General features: G+C 33.4%; 1 non-coding gene across 1 annotated transcript; it reads left to right on the forward strand.

The window, feature by feature from the left end:
- The first annotated feature begins 6,589 nt into the window (after window positions 1-6,589).
- On the forward strand, window positions 6,590-6,696 carry LOC139903329 (small nucleolar RNA R71). Its single transcript, XR_011778155.1, has one exon. It is a non-coding gene; the product is annotated as a small nucleolar RNA R71 (small nucleolar RNA).
- The last annotated feature ends 10,123 nt before the right edge of the window (window positions 6,697-16,819 follow it).

A 16,819-nucleotide genomic window follows, 5' to 3' on the forward strand; every position in this document is an offset into this window, starting at 1 on the left:
ATTTTGTGGTATAAAATTTTAACAACAAGAACATAGTTTGAATGTTTTCAAACTTGTTTGCAAACTAAATAGATCCTTCTCACTTAACTTTTAAAATACTTCAAGACCTGTAATATATCATAAATATATGCTAATTTAACAAGGTATAACTTGGGTTTTCAAAGAACACCTTAAAAACTGAATTTACGACGTCGGAGTGCAACCGGGGGCTGTTTTGGGTTGGATAATTAAAAACCATCTTAAACTTTGAATTGGAGGTTTATTTTCTGTAAAAATGATTTTTACTATGAATATGATAACACATAAAAATTTCATGATTTAACTCAAAGTATAAGTATTTTTAGAAAAATAATCATTTAAGGTTGTTTACATGATGGAAAATGATTAACTTCATAAGTTTCACTAAAGTTTGACCTATGACCTGTGATTTTGAATACAAACTAAGGTATTTACAGTTCATAGTCTTAAAGAGGGACTCGATCCAAGGAAGTGGCAAGTTGAATCAACGAAAACGGAGTTGTAACGAAGAAACTATGACCAAAACGAGATCGGATATCTAAGACTAGTTTAGCTACGAAAATAATTGGAGAAAATTAAATAAATCACATCTTTTTAAAATACATGATATTTTATATATATGTACTCATAATTTAATTTTATATGGTTCAGGATCACCCGTAAACAATACGAGAAGATTAATCATAAGATCCCATGATTGTACGCAACACGTCATTTGACAACACCGGTACTTTATGTACGCAACACGTCATTTGACAACACCGGTACCGTGGGTCAAGATTAATCTCGACCAATACATATACGATGGGGGTTTTTATTTATTTCATTGGGGGTTTATTAAACACCTAAAAATGAACCATTAAAATTGAATTACTAACATCGGACTGCTAACTACGGACTAAGGAATTATTAAAAGTATTAAAAGTATTATAAGTATATATATGTGACGTTTGTTTAAAAAGAAAAGGTATTGATATATTATATATGGATAGGTTCGTGATATCAATCGGAGACCAATTCAAAATTACATATCTTCAAGACGAAAGTGAGTATATAGTCCCACTTTTAAACTCTAAATATTTCGGGATGAGAATACATGTATTTTATGTTTTACGATATGGACACAAGTAACTGAAAAATATATTCTACGTTGAGTTGTACCACTGGCATACTTCCCTGTAGCTTGGTAACTATTATTTACAGCAGTATTGTAAACGCGAATCCTGTTGATAGATCTATCGGGCCTGACAACCCCAACCGGACTGGACGACCAGTATTCAACGGTTGCACAGTACTTCGTTTCGTGACTACACTTGGTACAGTGTAGTAAGATTTCATAATAAAGGGAATATGCGACGTGATTAAATGTTAAGTATGGTTACCAAGAGCTCAACCACTTAGAATATTTTTATTAAAATGTTTACATATGAAATCTTGTGGTCTATATTTATATCGCTGCTGGCATTAAACCTATATCTCACCAACTTTATGTTGACGTTTTAAGCATGTCTATTCTCAGGTGATAATTAGAAGCTTCCGCTGCAACATGTTGAATTTAAGCAAGATCTTGAGTATGCATATTTGTGTCAAAAATAAAACTGCATATCCGAGGAATTGTAATGTAAAATATGCTAGAAATCGTATTGTTATCATCACATGTAAAGTTTGTAAGTCTAAGATTATTGCTAAACGATAATCATCTTTATATTGTCTAAAGCTTGTATTAAAATAAGAGTTATGGTTTGTAATGTAAAATAAATGCAGTTGTTCTTTTAAAAATGTCGCATATAGAGGTTAATACCTCGCAATGAAATCATACGTTATCTAACTCGTTCTTATGGTTAAGGACGGGTTATGACAAAAAGTGCGTATGAAATTGATGAATCATGACCTTCGGGGTTCGCTGACTTCATCATGGTATTGTTGATTAGTGGAGCATGACCTTCGTGGTCCGCTGACTTCATCATGGGTTTAATGTTATATCGGTATGGTATAACGTTATCAGAATGGGAGTACCATTCACGAGTTGTGTTGTGGGACGTGAATATCGGTTTGTTCGTATTCACAATATTTCGGATAGTACGATTGTACCTGTTGGTTGGACTCATAGTTTGAGGTAGTGAATGTCGGGTAGTTCGGATTCACTAAGGCTCGGGTTTTACGGCCATCCTCTATTATACTATGTGGCGGAGGTAGTGAATATCGGTTTGCGCATATTCACGATGACTAGGGTTGTGCGGTCATTTCGTTGTGGGAAATATGGATTGGGTTGGTGAATTTCGGGTTGTGCGAATTCACTAAGGTTCGGTTTGTTTCGACCATCCTCCATATGTGTTTAGGCTCGGGTTGTTTCGGCCATGTTGTGTGATCTATTGGTTGTTTTATACACCAATGGTGGGGTCGTAAGGACCATGTTGAGTTGTGAACTATTGGTTGTTTATACACCAATGGTGGGGTCGTGAGGACCATGTCATGTGATTAGTGATGCGATAGCCGTGTTTCGCTCACATGTTGTTACGGGTGTGACAATAGTCGATTTTGTACACCTTGGGTTTAGCGTTGCCTTAGTCATTTCGGGCGCTACCAGTTTTATATTGGGTAGTTTCATATTGGTTGTGTTGCGCACTACAAGGGATGTTTCGTGATTGGTGTTATCCTTAAGGTTTTGTTTGGTTCGGTCTTCATCGTTTCGGGTTGTTGACCTAAGGTTGAGACTTGGTTGCTTTTAGCCTTGTACTCGGTAAGGGTACGCTAAGGGATTGATATCTCAGTAAGAGACTGGATGAGTTTTTCCGATATGAGGGAATGAGCAAGTGTTAGTGCTCGGATTTGCGGATTTGATAAATCGCGGGTGACGATTTAGTTGTTAAAGGCGATTCATTGGGAAGAATTGCATAGGAAAGTCGGATTGGGACTTATGTTTGAGGACCGTGGAGTGTGGTTCGTTTGGTTAAGTAATGAGGATCACGAGGACGTGATCGATTCTAAGTGGGGGAGAGTTGTAAGACCCCAATATTTATGGCACACAGAGTTTTAAATGATGTACGTATAGTGGATGAAGCTTAGTGTAAAAGTTAAAAGGTCAGAATCTGCCCAGACATGGGTGCGCGCCGCACACATGCCCAGCGACAGAATTCTTCCATTTTCTATTTTAAGTTTAATGAGGGGCTTTTTGGTCTTTTCACTTGAGGCCGGATCTCAGGCCTTATCAGCTGGTTTAGATCCACTTTTGGATCATTTTCACATCCATTCATCACTCTCAGGTATCTTAGAGAGAGAGGGAGAATTCTAGTGAGAGAATTGGGGTTTTGGAGAGGAAGGAGCTTGAATTGATCAAAGTCTCGGGTTTTAAAGTTGTTCACCTCGTTCCTAGCTTCGTTTTGGTTGTTGTGGTAAGTTCTAACTCCGAATTTCATTGTTTGATTTTGATATTCAAGTTAGGGTTGGAACTTAAATTGTTGATAAACCCATTTAAACTCATGAAGTGAGTTTAGTGTTGCTTGTAATCGGCTTTATTGTTATTGTTGGTGGATTTTGGGTTGGTAAACAAATTGGTTATGATTAGGACTTGTAATTGGGTTTAATCACTAGGTTTAGTGATTATGGAAGTATTGGAACCCTTTTTGTGTGTTTGAAAGACTAATTTTGGAGTTGAGTCAAAATTAGGGTTTTTGGGTGATTGAGATTGATAAGTGTTTAACACTTAAGATTGGGTTCATTGGCATATTAGAACCATGTTCACTTGTGATTAGTGATTGTTGGTTAGTTAGGACGTGTTTTGTGTTTCGGGTGAAGTGGTTCTCGGTTATAGAGCTCACTTCACATATAGGTAGATTTTCATGGACTTGTAATAGGTCCAATTGGCATGGTTGTGCATTTAGGTTGACCACCACTGGCGAGTTGCACACTTGTGTGTACGATATCACATGGATTGTGATTTGGAGTTATAACCGTGGGTTATGGAGTGGGAAATGAATATCGGTTTGCTCGTATTCATAATATTTTGAGTAGTGAATCTCGGGTAGTGTGGATTCATGATGACTCGGGTTGTTTGGTCATCTTGTGATGAGGTAGTGAATCTCGGGTTGTTCGAATTCACTAAGGCTCGGGTAGTTCGGGCAACCTCGGTTGTTGAATTGGTGAAGAAGTGAATATCGGGTTGTGCGAATTCACTAAGGCTCGGGTTGTTCAGCCAATCTTCGTTGTGGTATTTGGTTTTTGGTTTTGGGTTAAGGGGTTAACCTTGGGCGTTTATATATAAATTGTTATATATATTGATGTATTATTATGATGTAGTTAACCCTCCGGGTGTAGCTGTTTGGCGTTGTTCACATCGTCGTTGATGAACTTATGTTTGTTGATGTATTTTAGCTTGTTGCTTAGTGATCGTACGGTATGCTTAGATTAGCTTGCCTTTATGCTTGGATGCTCCGGTATGCGGTATTTGATTATTTGTGTGGTGTGTCCATTTTATGCATATATATGTATGTAGTATATTTTCACTCACTAAGCGTTAGCTTACCCTCTCGTTGTTTACATTTTTTTAGATTTGCTTGGAAACGGTGGCTCGGGTAAGCGTGGCGACTAGTGGATTCGCATAGTTGCTTTAGAAGATCTTGCTTTTGGATTGATTAGGATTGGGTAGCGTATCGGTCTTTATTTTGTGTTAAAAATAATGTAGTTGAAAACTTGTATTTTGTACGAAAGTCGTAAAATGGCCGATGTGGGCCCGATCTCGTAAAACTCATTTTATAATTGGAACGTGTTAGATTTAACTAATATAAAATGTTGTGAAAAGTGTTTGGTCTAAATGTGTCGGGAAGTCGAAGATCTTTTCGCGTGAAACGGAATGTTTGGACAGCGGGCTGCCAGGCCCTGTGCGCGCCGCGCACAGGTGGGTGTGCACGCCGCGCACCCCATCTGGTCAGCCCAGGTTTAAATTTTTTTTTATGTTGCGATTTTGGTTGGTTAACGGGTTGGGTTGTTACATATCTTACTGTAAATAAGAAAGATTTCTTGAGATTGGATGATCACTCAAAGTGGATTTTCAAGATTGGAAGTAAGCTAGCAAACTTGGAAGTGTTGTTGGTGTGTTCTTGAGTAGTTGTTTTATAACCTGGTTTATGTATGGATTTATGAACTAGATTGAGCTAGATTTTGATGAAGATGATGAAGAACACTTAGAACAATGGAAGAACACTTAAGAGAGAGTAGTTTGATGCATGTAAGTTGCAAAATGAAAGTGTATATGTGTGTGTTCATTCACGTGAAAATGGAGTCACCATATAGGCTCCATAATTTGTAATTTTGTGTAATCACCATATATAGCTGATCATTGGAGTGTATATACCAATAGTAAATACATTTAGAAGCTGTGTATTGTACGAGTACAAATACGAGTGCATACGAGTAGAATTGTTGATGAAAATGAATGAGGATGTAATTGTAAGAATTTTTGTTAAGTAGAAGTACTTTGATAAGTGTCTTGAAGTCTTTCAAAAGTGTATGAATACATATTAAAACACTACATGTATATACATTTTAACTGAGTCGTTAAGTCATCGTTAGTCGTTACATGTAAATGTTGATTTGAAACCTTTAAGTTAACGATCTTGTTAAATGTTGTTAACCCAATGTTTATTATATCAAATGAGATGTTAAATTATTATATTATCATGATATTATGATATATTAATATATCTTAATATGATATATATACATTTAAATGTCGTTACAATGATAATCGTTACAAATATGTCTCGTTTCGAAATCCTTAAGTTAGTAGTCTTGTTTTTACATATGTAGTTCATTGTTAATATACTTAATGATATGTTTACTTATCATTTATCATGTTAACTACATATATAACCATATATATGTCATCATATAGTTTTTACAAGTTTTAACGTTCGTGAATCGCCGGTCAACTTGGGTGGTCAATTGTCTATATGAAACCTATTTCAATTAATCAAGTCTTAACAAGTTTGATTGCTTAACATGTTGGAAACACTTAATCATGTAAATATCAATTTCATTTAATATATATAAATATGGAAAAGTTCAGGTCACTACACCTTGTTGGTTATTTTGTTGGGCATTTTGATTGTACGAAATGTTTTGATTTCGATTGTAGTTTGGTCTTGGCGGTTGATAATTATTTTGATAATTATTTCCCGGCCTTTGGTTCATGTATGAAACATTCTCTCTTTGTTCCATGGTTTGTTCAACACTGAGACAATCTTTTGTCAAATGCGGTCCTCCACACTGCTCACAACTAATGCGTATTGCGAGAATATCTTTTGTCATCTTTTTCATTCGTCTCTCGAAAGCATCTAGCTTTGCAGAAATGGAATCAAAGTCATGGCTAGAATCGGCTCTAGCCGCTTTAGATGAACGAAAAATATCTTTTTCTTGATGCCAATCATGTGAGTGGGATGCTGTATTATCAATAATTTTATGAGCTTTGATTGCGGTTTTCTTCATAATGAAACCACCAGCTGCTAAGTTGATGTCTTTTCTTGTAGCGACGTTGACTCCTTTGTAAAATATTTGAACTATTTGATAAGTATCTAGACCGTGTTGAGGACATCCTCTCAACATTTTTCCGAATCTTGTCCATGCCTCATATAACGTTTCATTTGGCTTTTGTGCGAACGTGGCAATTTCTCCATGAAGTCTCACGGCTTTTGTAACATCCCGCTTTTTTCCGTTTACTTTCCGTTTAATTATTTTAAAGTCCGTTATATAATTATAACATCTTCCATTAATACGCGTTTTTAAAATATTTCGTTTAGGTAATTCACGCAACCGTTTTCAATGTCGAGGGACTAATGTTGTCATTTGGGCAAAGGGGTGACTAGCTCAAATGGTCAACCCTTCATTCTCCTCCATTCATTCATCACCTCATCTTTCTCCATTACTTCCACTTTATGCTCTCAAACCATCAAATATAAAATCATCATCCATTTTCGATCTAGCAAGCCAACATCAAAACAAATTACATATTCGGAATCCATGAATCTTCCTCTTCGAATCCATACTAATCTCATCTCATTTGGGTAACTTTCTAAAAACACTAGATTCTTTGTTCTTAACATTTTTAACTTCTAAAAGTGTTAATTAGTGTCTATGGCTCAAGTCTAACATGAATATGTGATTTATATGCTCGATCTTGTTATTTTAAGTAACTAGCATTAACTTGAAATTTGGTGTGTTTGATCTTGTGATTTGGTTGCTTAAATGTTGTTAGATGTTAAAAGTGCATGTATTAAAGGTGTTACTAGTATCACTAGCTACATTTTGGTATGTAGGTTGACTTGGAAAAGCCTTATTAACATGATTATGGATTTTATGATTGTCAGTTAGGGTTTGATAGCCTTGAATGTGATTTTTGATGCATTAAAAGCCTTGCAATGTTGTTTGTAAGTGTTTGATAGTATTGTATGTGTAATTACCTAAGAAACGGCGTATTATATGTGTGTATTAAGTTCCCAAATCATCCTATGCAATTTAGAACTTGAAACTTTGAAAATAGACCTTTAATGATCGCTTGACGAGAAATCGGTTATTGTAAATGATGATTTTGATTGATGAAATGTGTTTAGTTGTATTCCTCATTAAATTACCTTTCCAACAATATATGGTATGCATTTTAAGTGTTTATGGTTCATTATTTGTGTTGGAATGTAATTTGGTTTGGGACTTAGACATTTGAAACGACCAGGAACCAACTTGAAATGTCCCGTTCATATCGATTGTAAACGTTTCATATTAATTGATTTCGGTGCGAGGTTTTGACCTCTATATGAGACGTTTTTCAAAGACTGCATTCGATTTTTAAAATAAACCATAACCCTTATTGTATCGATAAATGTTTAATAAGCATCACGATGATTATCAAATAATGATAATCTAAAATATAGCTTTTACACACGACCATTTCATAATGGTTTACAATAATATTACACATCAATTTAAGTCTCCAAATGCAGTTTTTAAAACAATATTTTACAAGCATGCTGACTCCAATTCCAGTCTTTATTTAGCATGCAATAGCGGAAGCTCTTAATAACCACCTGAGAATAAACATGCTTTAAACGTCAACAAAAATGTTGGTGATTTATAGGTTTAACCTATATATTTATCAAATCGTAATAATAGACCACAAGATTTCATATTTCCATTTCTCATAAACAACATGCATGCAAAATAGCAACCTGCATAAAAATCATTCATATGGTGAACACCTGGTAACCGACATTAACAAGATGCATATAGAATATCCCCATCATTCTGGGACATCCTTAAGACATGATAAAATCGAAGTACTAAAGCAGTTCAAATTCTCTGACTGGGGCTTGTTAGTGCCCATGGATATATCTTTAGGATTCGCATCAATTAGGGTGTCTGTTCCCTAATTCTTAGATTACCTAAAAAGGGGCATATTCTGTTTAATAATTCAACCATAGAATGTAGTTTCACGTAATAGTGTCTATTTTATAAAACATTTATAAAATTGCATGTATTCTCATCCCAAAAAGATATTAGATTTTAAAAGTGGGACTATAACTCACTTTCACAGATTTTTCCTTCGTCAGAAATAACTCTTGGTCACTGGTTGATTCACGAACCTATAACAAATATATACATATATATCAAAGTATGATCGAAATATATTCATACCATATTTTATTATGTTTTAACGATTTAAGTTTGTTAAGTTGACAGTCCAACGTTAGTAGTCCACAATTACTTGTTAATAGTTAGTAGTACAGAAATAAATCAATATAATTTCTCGAATCAATCCACGACCCAGTGTATACAAGTCTCAGACTCGATCACAACTGAAAGTATATATATTATTTTGGAATCAACCTCAACCCTGTATTGCTAACTCGATCATTACTGCATATAGAATGTCTATGGTTGTTCCAAATAATATATATGGATGACGTCGATATGATATGTCAAAACATTGTATATGTGTCTATGGTCTATCAAGATTACATAATATATGTTAGGATACATGTACAATACAATATAAGTTAGTTAGGATATGGTTAGTATAGATTTTTGTCAAATCATCCCGTAGTCAAATTAAGCATTTTTAACCAATTTTGTTTTACCCATAACTTCTTCATTTTAAATCCGTTTTGAGTGAATCAAGTTACTATGGTTTCATAATGAACTGAAATTTCTAAAACTAAACAGAAAAAAGTATAAGTTTATAGTCAGAAATATAAGTTACAAGTCATTTTTGTAAGAGGTAGTCATTTCAGTCGAAAGAACGACGTCTAGATGACCATTTTGAAAAATATACTTTCACTTTGAGTTTAACCATAATTTTTGGATATAGTTTCATGTTCATAAGAAAAATCATTTTCCCAGAAGAATAGCTTTTAAATCGAAGTTTATCATAGTTTTTAATTATCCAAACCAACACAGCCCCCGGTTTTACTACGACGGCGTATATCCGGTTTTACGGTGTTCTTCGTGTTTCCAAGTTTTAAATCATTAAGTTAGCATATCATATAGATATAGAACATGTGTTTAGTTGATTTTAAAAGTTAACTTAGAAGGATTAACTTTGTTTGCAAACAAGTTTAGAATCAACTAAACTATGTTCTAGTGCTTATAAATTTAAATTTTTGAATAAGATAGTTATATATATATAAATCGAATGATGTTATGAACATAATTACTACCTCAAGAATAGTAGCTAAACCTACTTGAAGTGACAAGAATTGATCTAGCTTCAAAGGATTCTTGGATGGCTTGAAAGTTCTTGAAGTAGAATCGTGACACGAAAACAAATTCAAGTAAGATTTCTACTCGAATTAAGATTGTTATAGTTATAGAAATTGAATCAAAGTTTGAATATGAGTATTACCTTGAATTAGAGAGATAACCTACTGTAAATTTCAAAGGTTTCTTGATCCTAGATGATTGATTGGAATGGATTAGAAAGCTTGGAAGTAGACTTACAAACTTGAAAGTGTTCTTGATGTGTTCTTGAGTAGTTGTTTTGTAAGTTGATCTAGGTTAGGTAGATTGAGCTAGATTATGAAGGAAAGGCTGAAGAACACTTGGAACAATGAGAGGAAACTTGAGAGAGAGTAATTTTATTCATAAAAATTGAAAATGAAAGTGTTTGTGGTACTCTTAGTTTACGTGAATATGGGAGTCAATATAGGCTCCATTAGTTTGTTGTTTTGTTAGATATTTCATGCTAGATGTTAAATGATGGTTCCCACATGTGTTGGTGACTCACAAGGGCTGCTAAGAGCTGATCATTGGAGTGTATATACCAATAGTAAATACATCTAGAAGCTGTGTATTGTACGAGTATGAATACGGTTGTATACGAGTAGAATTGTTGATGAGAACGAATGAGAATGTAATTGTGAGTATTTTTGTTAAGTAGAAGTACTTTGATATGTGTATTGAAGTCTTTCAAAAGTGTACTAATACATCTTAATACACTACATGTCTATACATTTTAACTGAGTCGTTAAGTCACCGTTAGTCGTTACATGTAAGTGTTGTTTTGAAACCTTTAAGTTAACGATCTCATTTAATGTTGGTAATCCATTGTTTATTATATCTAACGAGATGTTAAATTATCATATTATCATGATAACATGGTGTATGAATATATCTTAATAAAATATATATATATATATATATATATATATATATATATATATATATATATATATATATATATATATATATATATATATATATATATATATATATATATATATATATATATTAAAACGTCGTTACAACTATAATCGTTACATATATAACTTGTTTCGAAATCCTTAAGTTAGTTGTCTTGTTTTACATATGTATTTCATTGTTAACACACTTAATGATATATTTAATTATCATTTTATCATGTTAAACATAGTATATCAATATCTTAATATAATTCATATGTATTTAGTAAGACGTTGTTATAACGATAATCGTTATATATATGGTTTCGAGTTTCTTAATTCAATAGTCTCATTTTTTATGTATATAACTCATTGTTAATATACTTAATGAAATACTTACTTATCATAATCTCATGTTAGCTATATATATTTCCATATATATATCATCATGTAGTTTTTTCAAGTTTTTAACGTTCGTGAATCGTCGGTCAACTTGGATGGTCAATTGTCTACATGAAACCTATTTCATTTAATCAAGTCTTAACAAGTTTGATTGCTTAACATGTTGGAAACATTTAATCATGTAAATATAAATTTCATTTAATATATAATCATGGAAAAGTTCGAGTCACTACAGTACCTGCCCGTTAAATAAATTTTGTCCTGAAATTTTAAGCAGTAGGAGGTGTTGATGCATTTTCTGGAAATAGGTGTGGGTATTTCAGCTTCATCTGATCTTCTCGCTCCAAGGTGAACTTGAGTCCTCTACGAGCATTCCGTCGTACTTTAACAATTGGTATTTTGTTTTGCTTGAGTCTTTTAACCTCACGATCAATTATCTCGACGGTTTTTTCAACGAATTGTAGTTTTTCGTTGATTTTGATTTCGTCTACAGGAATAGTGAGATCTTCTTTGGCTAAGCTTTTCTTCAAATTTGAGACATGGAAACTATTATGTACATTGACGAGTTGTTGAGGTAATTCAAGTCGGTAGGCTACTGGTGTGACACGATCTATAATCTTGAATGGTCCAATGTACCTTGGATTTAGTTTTCCCCGTTTACCAAATCGAACAACGCCTTTCCAAGGCAAAACCTTAAGCATGACCATCTCTCCAATTTCAAATTCTATATCTTTCCTTTTAAGGTCCGCGTAGCTCTTTTCTAGGCTCTGGGCGGTTTTCAACCGTTGTTGAATTTGGTTTATTTTCTCGGTAGTTTCTTGGATTATCTCCGGACCCGTAATTTGTCTATCCCCTACCTCACTCCAACAGATCGGAGACCTGCACTTTCTACCAGAAAGTGCTTCGAACGGTGCCATTTCGATACGTTAGTGATAAATGTTGTTGTAGAAAAATTCTGCTAACGGTAGATGTCGATCCCAACTATTTCCAAAATCAATAACACATGCTCGTAGCATGTCTTCAAGTGTCTGTATTGTCCTTTCACTCTGCCCATCGGTTTGTGGATGATAGACAGTACTCATGTCTAGACGATGTAGTGACCCGAACTTTTCCATGTTTATATATATATTAAATGAAATTGTTATTTACATGATTAAGTGTTTCTAACATGTTAAGCAATCAAACTTATTAAGACTTGATTAATTGAAATAGGTTTCATATAGACAATTGACCACCCAAGTTGACCGGTGATTCACGAACGTTAAAACTTGTAAAAACTATATGATGACATATATATGGATATATATATAGTTAACATGATATTATGATAAGTAAACATATCATTAAGTATATTAACAATGAACTACATATGTAAAAACAAGACTACTAACTTAATGATTTTGAAACGAGACATATATGTAACGATTATCGTTGTAACGACATTTAATGTATATATATCATATTAATATATATTAATACATCATTATATCATGATAATGTAATAATTTAACATCTCATTTGATTTAATAAACAATGGGTTAACAACATTTAACAAGATCGTTAACCTAAAGGTTTCAAAACAACACTTACATGTAACGACTAACGATGACTTAACGACTCAGTTAAAATGTATATACATGTAGTGTTTTAATATGTATTCATACACTTTTGAAAGACTTCAAGACACTTATCAAAATACTTCTACTTAACAAAAATGCTTACAGTTACATCCTCGTTCAGTTTCATCAACAATTCTACTCGTATGCACCCGTATTCGTACTCGTACAATACACAGCTTTTAGATGTATGTACTATTGGAATATACACTCCAATGATCAGATCTTAGCAGCCCATGTGAGTCACCTAACACATGTGAGAACCATCATTTGGCAACTAGCATGAAATATCTCATAAAATTACAAAAATATGAGTAATCATTCATGACTTATTTACATGAAAACAAAATTACATATCCTTTATATCTAATCCATACACCAACGACCAAAAACACCTACAAACACTTTGATTCTTCAATTTTCTTCATCTAATTGATCTCTCTCAAGTTCTATTTTAAAGTTCCAAGTGTTCTTCATAAATTCTACAAGTTCTAGTTACATAAAATCAAGAATACTTCTAAGTTTGCTAGCTTACTTCCAATCTTGTAAGGTGATCATCCAACTTCAAGAAATCTTTGTTTCTTACAGTAGGTTATCATTCTAATACAATTTAATAATCATATTCAAACTTTGGTTCAATTTCTATAACTATAACAATCTTATTTCAAGTGATGATCTTACTTGAACTTATTTTCGTGTCATGATTCTGCTTCAAGAACTTCGAGCCATCCAAGGATCCGTTGAGGCTAGATCCATTTTTATCTTTTCCAGTAGGTTTATCCAAGGAACTTAAGGTAGTAATGATGTTCATAACATCATTCGATTCATACATAAAAAGGTATCATATTCGAAGTGGTAAACTTGTAATCACTAGAACATAGTTTAGTTAATTCTAAACTTGTTCGCAAATAAAGTTAATCCTTTTAATTACACTTTTAAAATCAACTATACACATGATCTATATCTATATGATATGCTAACTTAATGATTTAAAACCCAGAAACACGATAAACACCATAAAACCAGATTTACGCCGTCGTAGTTACAACCGGGGGCTGTTTTGGTTTGGATAATTAAAAACTATGAAAAACTTTGATTTAAAAGCTATATTTCTGGGAAAATTATTTTTCTTATGAACATGAAACCATATCCAAAAATCATGGTTAAACTCAAAGTGAAAGTATGTTTTTCAAAACAGTTATCAAGATGTCGTTCTTTCGACGAAAATAACTACCTCTTTCAAAAATGACTTGTAACTTGTATTTCCGACTATAAACCTATACCTTTTCTGTTTAGTTTCATAAAGTCAAGTTCAATACAAAACCGTGGCCACTTAAATCACTCAAAACGGATTAGAAACGAAGAAATGGTAACAAATCATTTTAGCTACGTGAAATGGTAAAAACTACTCATTTTAGCTACGTGAAAATTGGTAACAAATCTATTCCGACCATAACTTAATCAACTTGTATTGTATATTATGTAATCTTAAGATACCATAGAAACGTATACAATGTTTCGACCTATCATGTCGACACATCTATATATATTTCGAAACAACCATAGACACTCTATATGTGAATGTTGGAGTTAGCTATACAGGGTTGAGGTTGATTTCAAAATATATATAGTTTGAGTTGTGAGCAATACTGAGATATGTATACACTAGGTCGTGGATTGATTCAAGATAATATATATCGATTTATTTTCTGTACATCTACCTGTGGACAACTAGTTGTAGGTTACTAACGAGGACAACTGACTTAATAAACTTAAAACATCAAAATGTATTAAAAGTGTTGTAAATATATTTTGAACGTACTTTGATATATATGTACATATTTGTTATAGGTTCGTGAATCGACCAGTGGCCAAGTCTTACTTCCCGACGAAGTAAAAAAACTGTGAAAGTGAGTTATAGTCTCACTTTTAAAATCTAATATTTTTGGGATGAGAATACATGCAGGTTTTATAAATGATTTATAAAATAGACACAAGTACGTGAAACTACATTCTATGGTTGAATTATCAAAATCGAATATGCCCCTTTTATTAAGTCTGGTAATCTAAGAATTAGGGAACAGACACCCTAATTGATGCGAATCCTAAAGATAGATCTATTGGGCCTAACAAACCCCATCCAAAGTACCAGATGCTTTACTACTTCAAAATTTATATCATATCCGAAGGGTGTCCCGGAATGATGGGGATATTCTTAAATATGCATCTTGTTAATGTCGGTTACCAGGTGTTCAACATATGAATGATTTTTATCTCTATGTATGGGATGTGTATTGAAATATGAAATCTTGTGGTCTATTATTATGATTTGATAATATATAGGTTAAACCTATAACTCACCAACATTTTTGTTGACGTTTTAATCATGTTTATTCTCAGGTGATTATTAAGAGCTTCCGCTATCGCATACTTAAATAAGGACGAGATTTGGAGGCCATGCTTGTATGATATTGTGTAAAAACTGCATTCAAGAAACTTATTTCGTTGTAACATATTTGTATTTTAAACCATTATGTAATGGTCATGTGTAAACAGGATATTTTAGATTATCATTATTTGATAATCTACGTAAAGCTTTTTAAACCTTTATTGATGAAATAAAGGTTATGGTTTGTTTTAAAATGAATGCAGTCTTTGAAAAACGTCTCATATAGAGGTCAAAACCTCGCAACGAAATCAATTAATATGGAACGTTTTTAATCAATAAGAGCGGGACATTTCAGTTGGTATCCGAGCGTTGGTCTTAGAGAACCAGAATTTTGCATTAGTGTGTCTTATCGAGTTTGTTAGGATGCATTAGTGAGTCTGGACTTCGACCGTGTTTACTTGAAAAATGATTGCTTAACAAATTTTGTTAGAAACTATATATTTTTAACATGTGAATATTATGTGATATATTAATCTCTTAATTTGTTTGATATTATGTGATAGATTTCTACCTCTAGAACAAGTCCCATTGACTCACCTAATAATAATGAAGAGTCAAATGTAAATTGGAATGATTCGTGGACTGATTCACAAGTTCCCGAAGAGGAACCGGAAGAAGAGTCGGAACCGGAAAAAGAATCGGAACCGGAAGAAGAATCGGAACCGGAAGAAGAAATAGAACCAGTGGGGGAAATAATAAAACGGTTAAGTAGAAGAAAATCCTCAACCAACCGACCAAAGTTAATTATGGTCAATGGTGTTTCCGCCAAGGAAGCAAAGTATTGGGAGGATTACCAATTCTCCGATGAATCGGATCCTGACAAGGATTCCGATGATGTTATAGAAATTACCCCAACACAATTTAATAAGGAAAAAGAGAACAATAAGGGAAAGGGCATAAAAATAGAGAAATTTGATTCCAAACCCGATGAACTTTTTATGTATCGTCAACACCTGTATTTCTTAAGTTGTGACAATAACCCGGGAACCTCTAAACCACCAGGTTTTTCTAAACCAATGTGGAAAACGACGACTCGTATTAGGGGAACATCATATGTCCCTAGAAACTTGGCAAAACGAACCAAAACCGAAGAAGAAGAAACGAGCGAGTCGGAATAAGATAGTTGTATTCGTGTGGTGTAATATATTTAATATAGTGTGCTTATGCTTTATGATATATGTAAAAAATTGCTTGTATTAATAAGTATTTTTTTTATGAATCTAACTCTTGTCTATTTTACAGTATAAAAACACAAAATGGATACACAACCCAATATTTTAAGAGACCTACCCGGAGACATGATTGATGAAATCTTGTCTAGAGTCGGTCAGAATTCCTCGGCACAACTATTTAAGACGAGATCAGTTTGTAAGACATTCGAAGAATGTTCCAAGAATGCCTTGGTTTATAAAAGGCTTTCGTTCGAAAGATGGGGGATATCACATTGGGAAATCCATAAGTTACGATGTGTTTACTTTGACGCATATATTGCGAGGAACCCAAATGGTATTTTACGCAACGGGTTAAGAAATTATTTTGACTCAATATATCTGAATATAGGACTTCGTGATTTAGAAAAAGTGGCTAACATGCAACATAAAGAAGCATGTTATGCTTACGGGTTAGTAATGTTTGCTTCTCACCAAAGTGAGAACAAGAACATTGGGCTA

Source organism: Rutidosis leptorrhynchoides, chromosome 3 (assembly GCF_046630445.1).
Source record: "Rutidosis leptorrhynchoides isolate AG116_Rl617_1_P2 chromosome 3, CSIRO_AGI_Rlap_v1, whole genome shotgun sequence".
Classification (NCBI taxonomy): domain Eukaryota; kingdom Viridiplantae; phylum Streptophyta; class Magnoliopsida; order Asterales; family Asteraceae; genus Rutidosis; species Rutidosis leptorrhynchoides.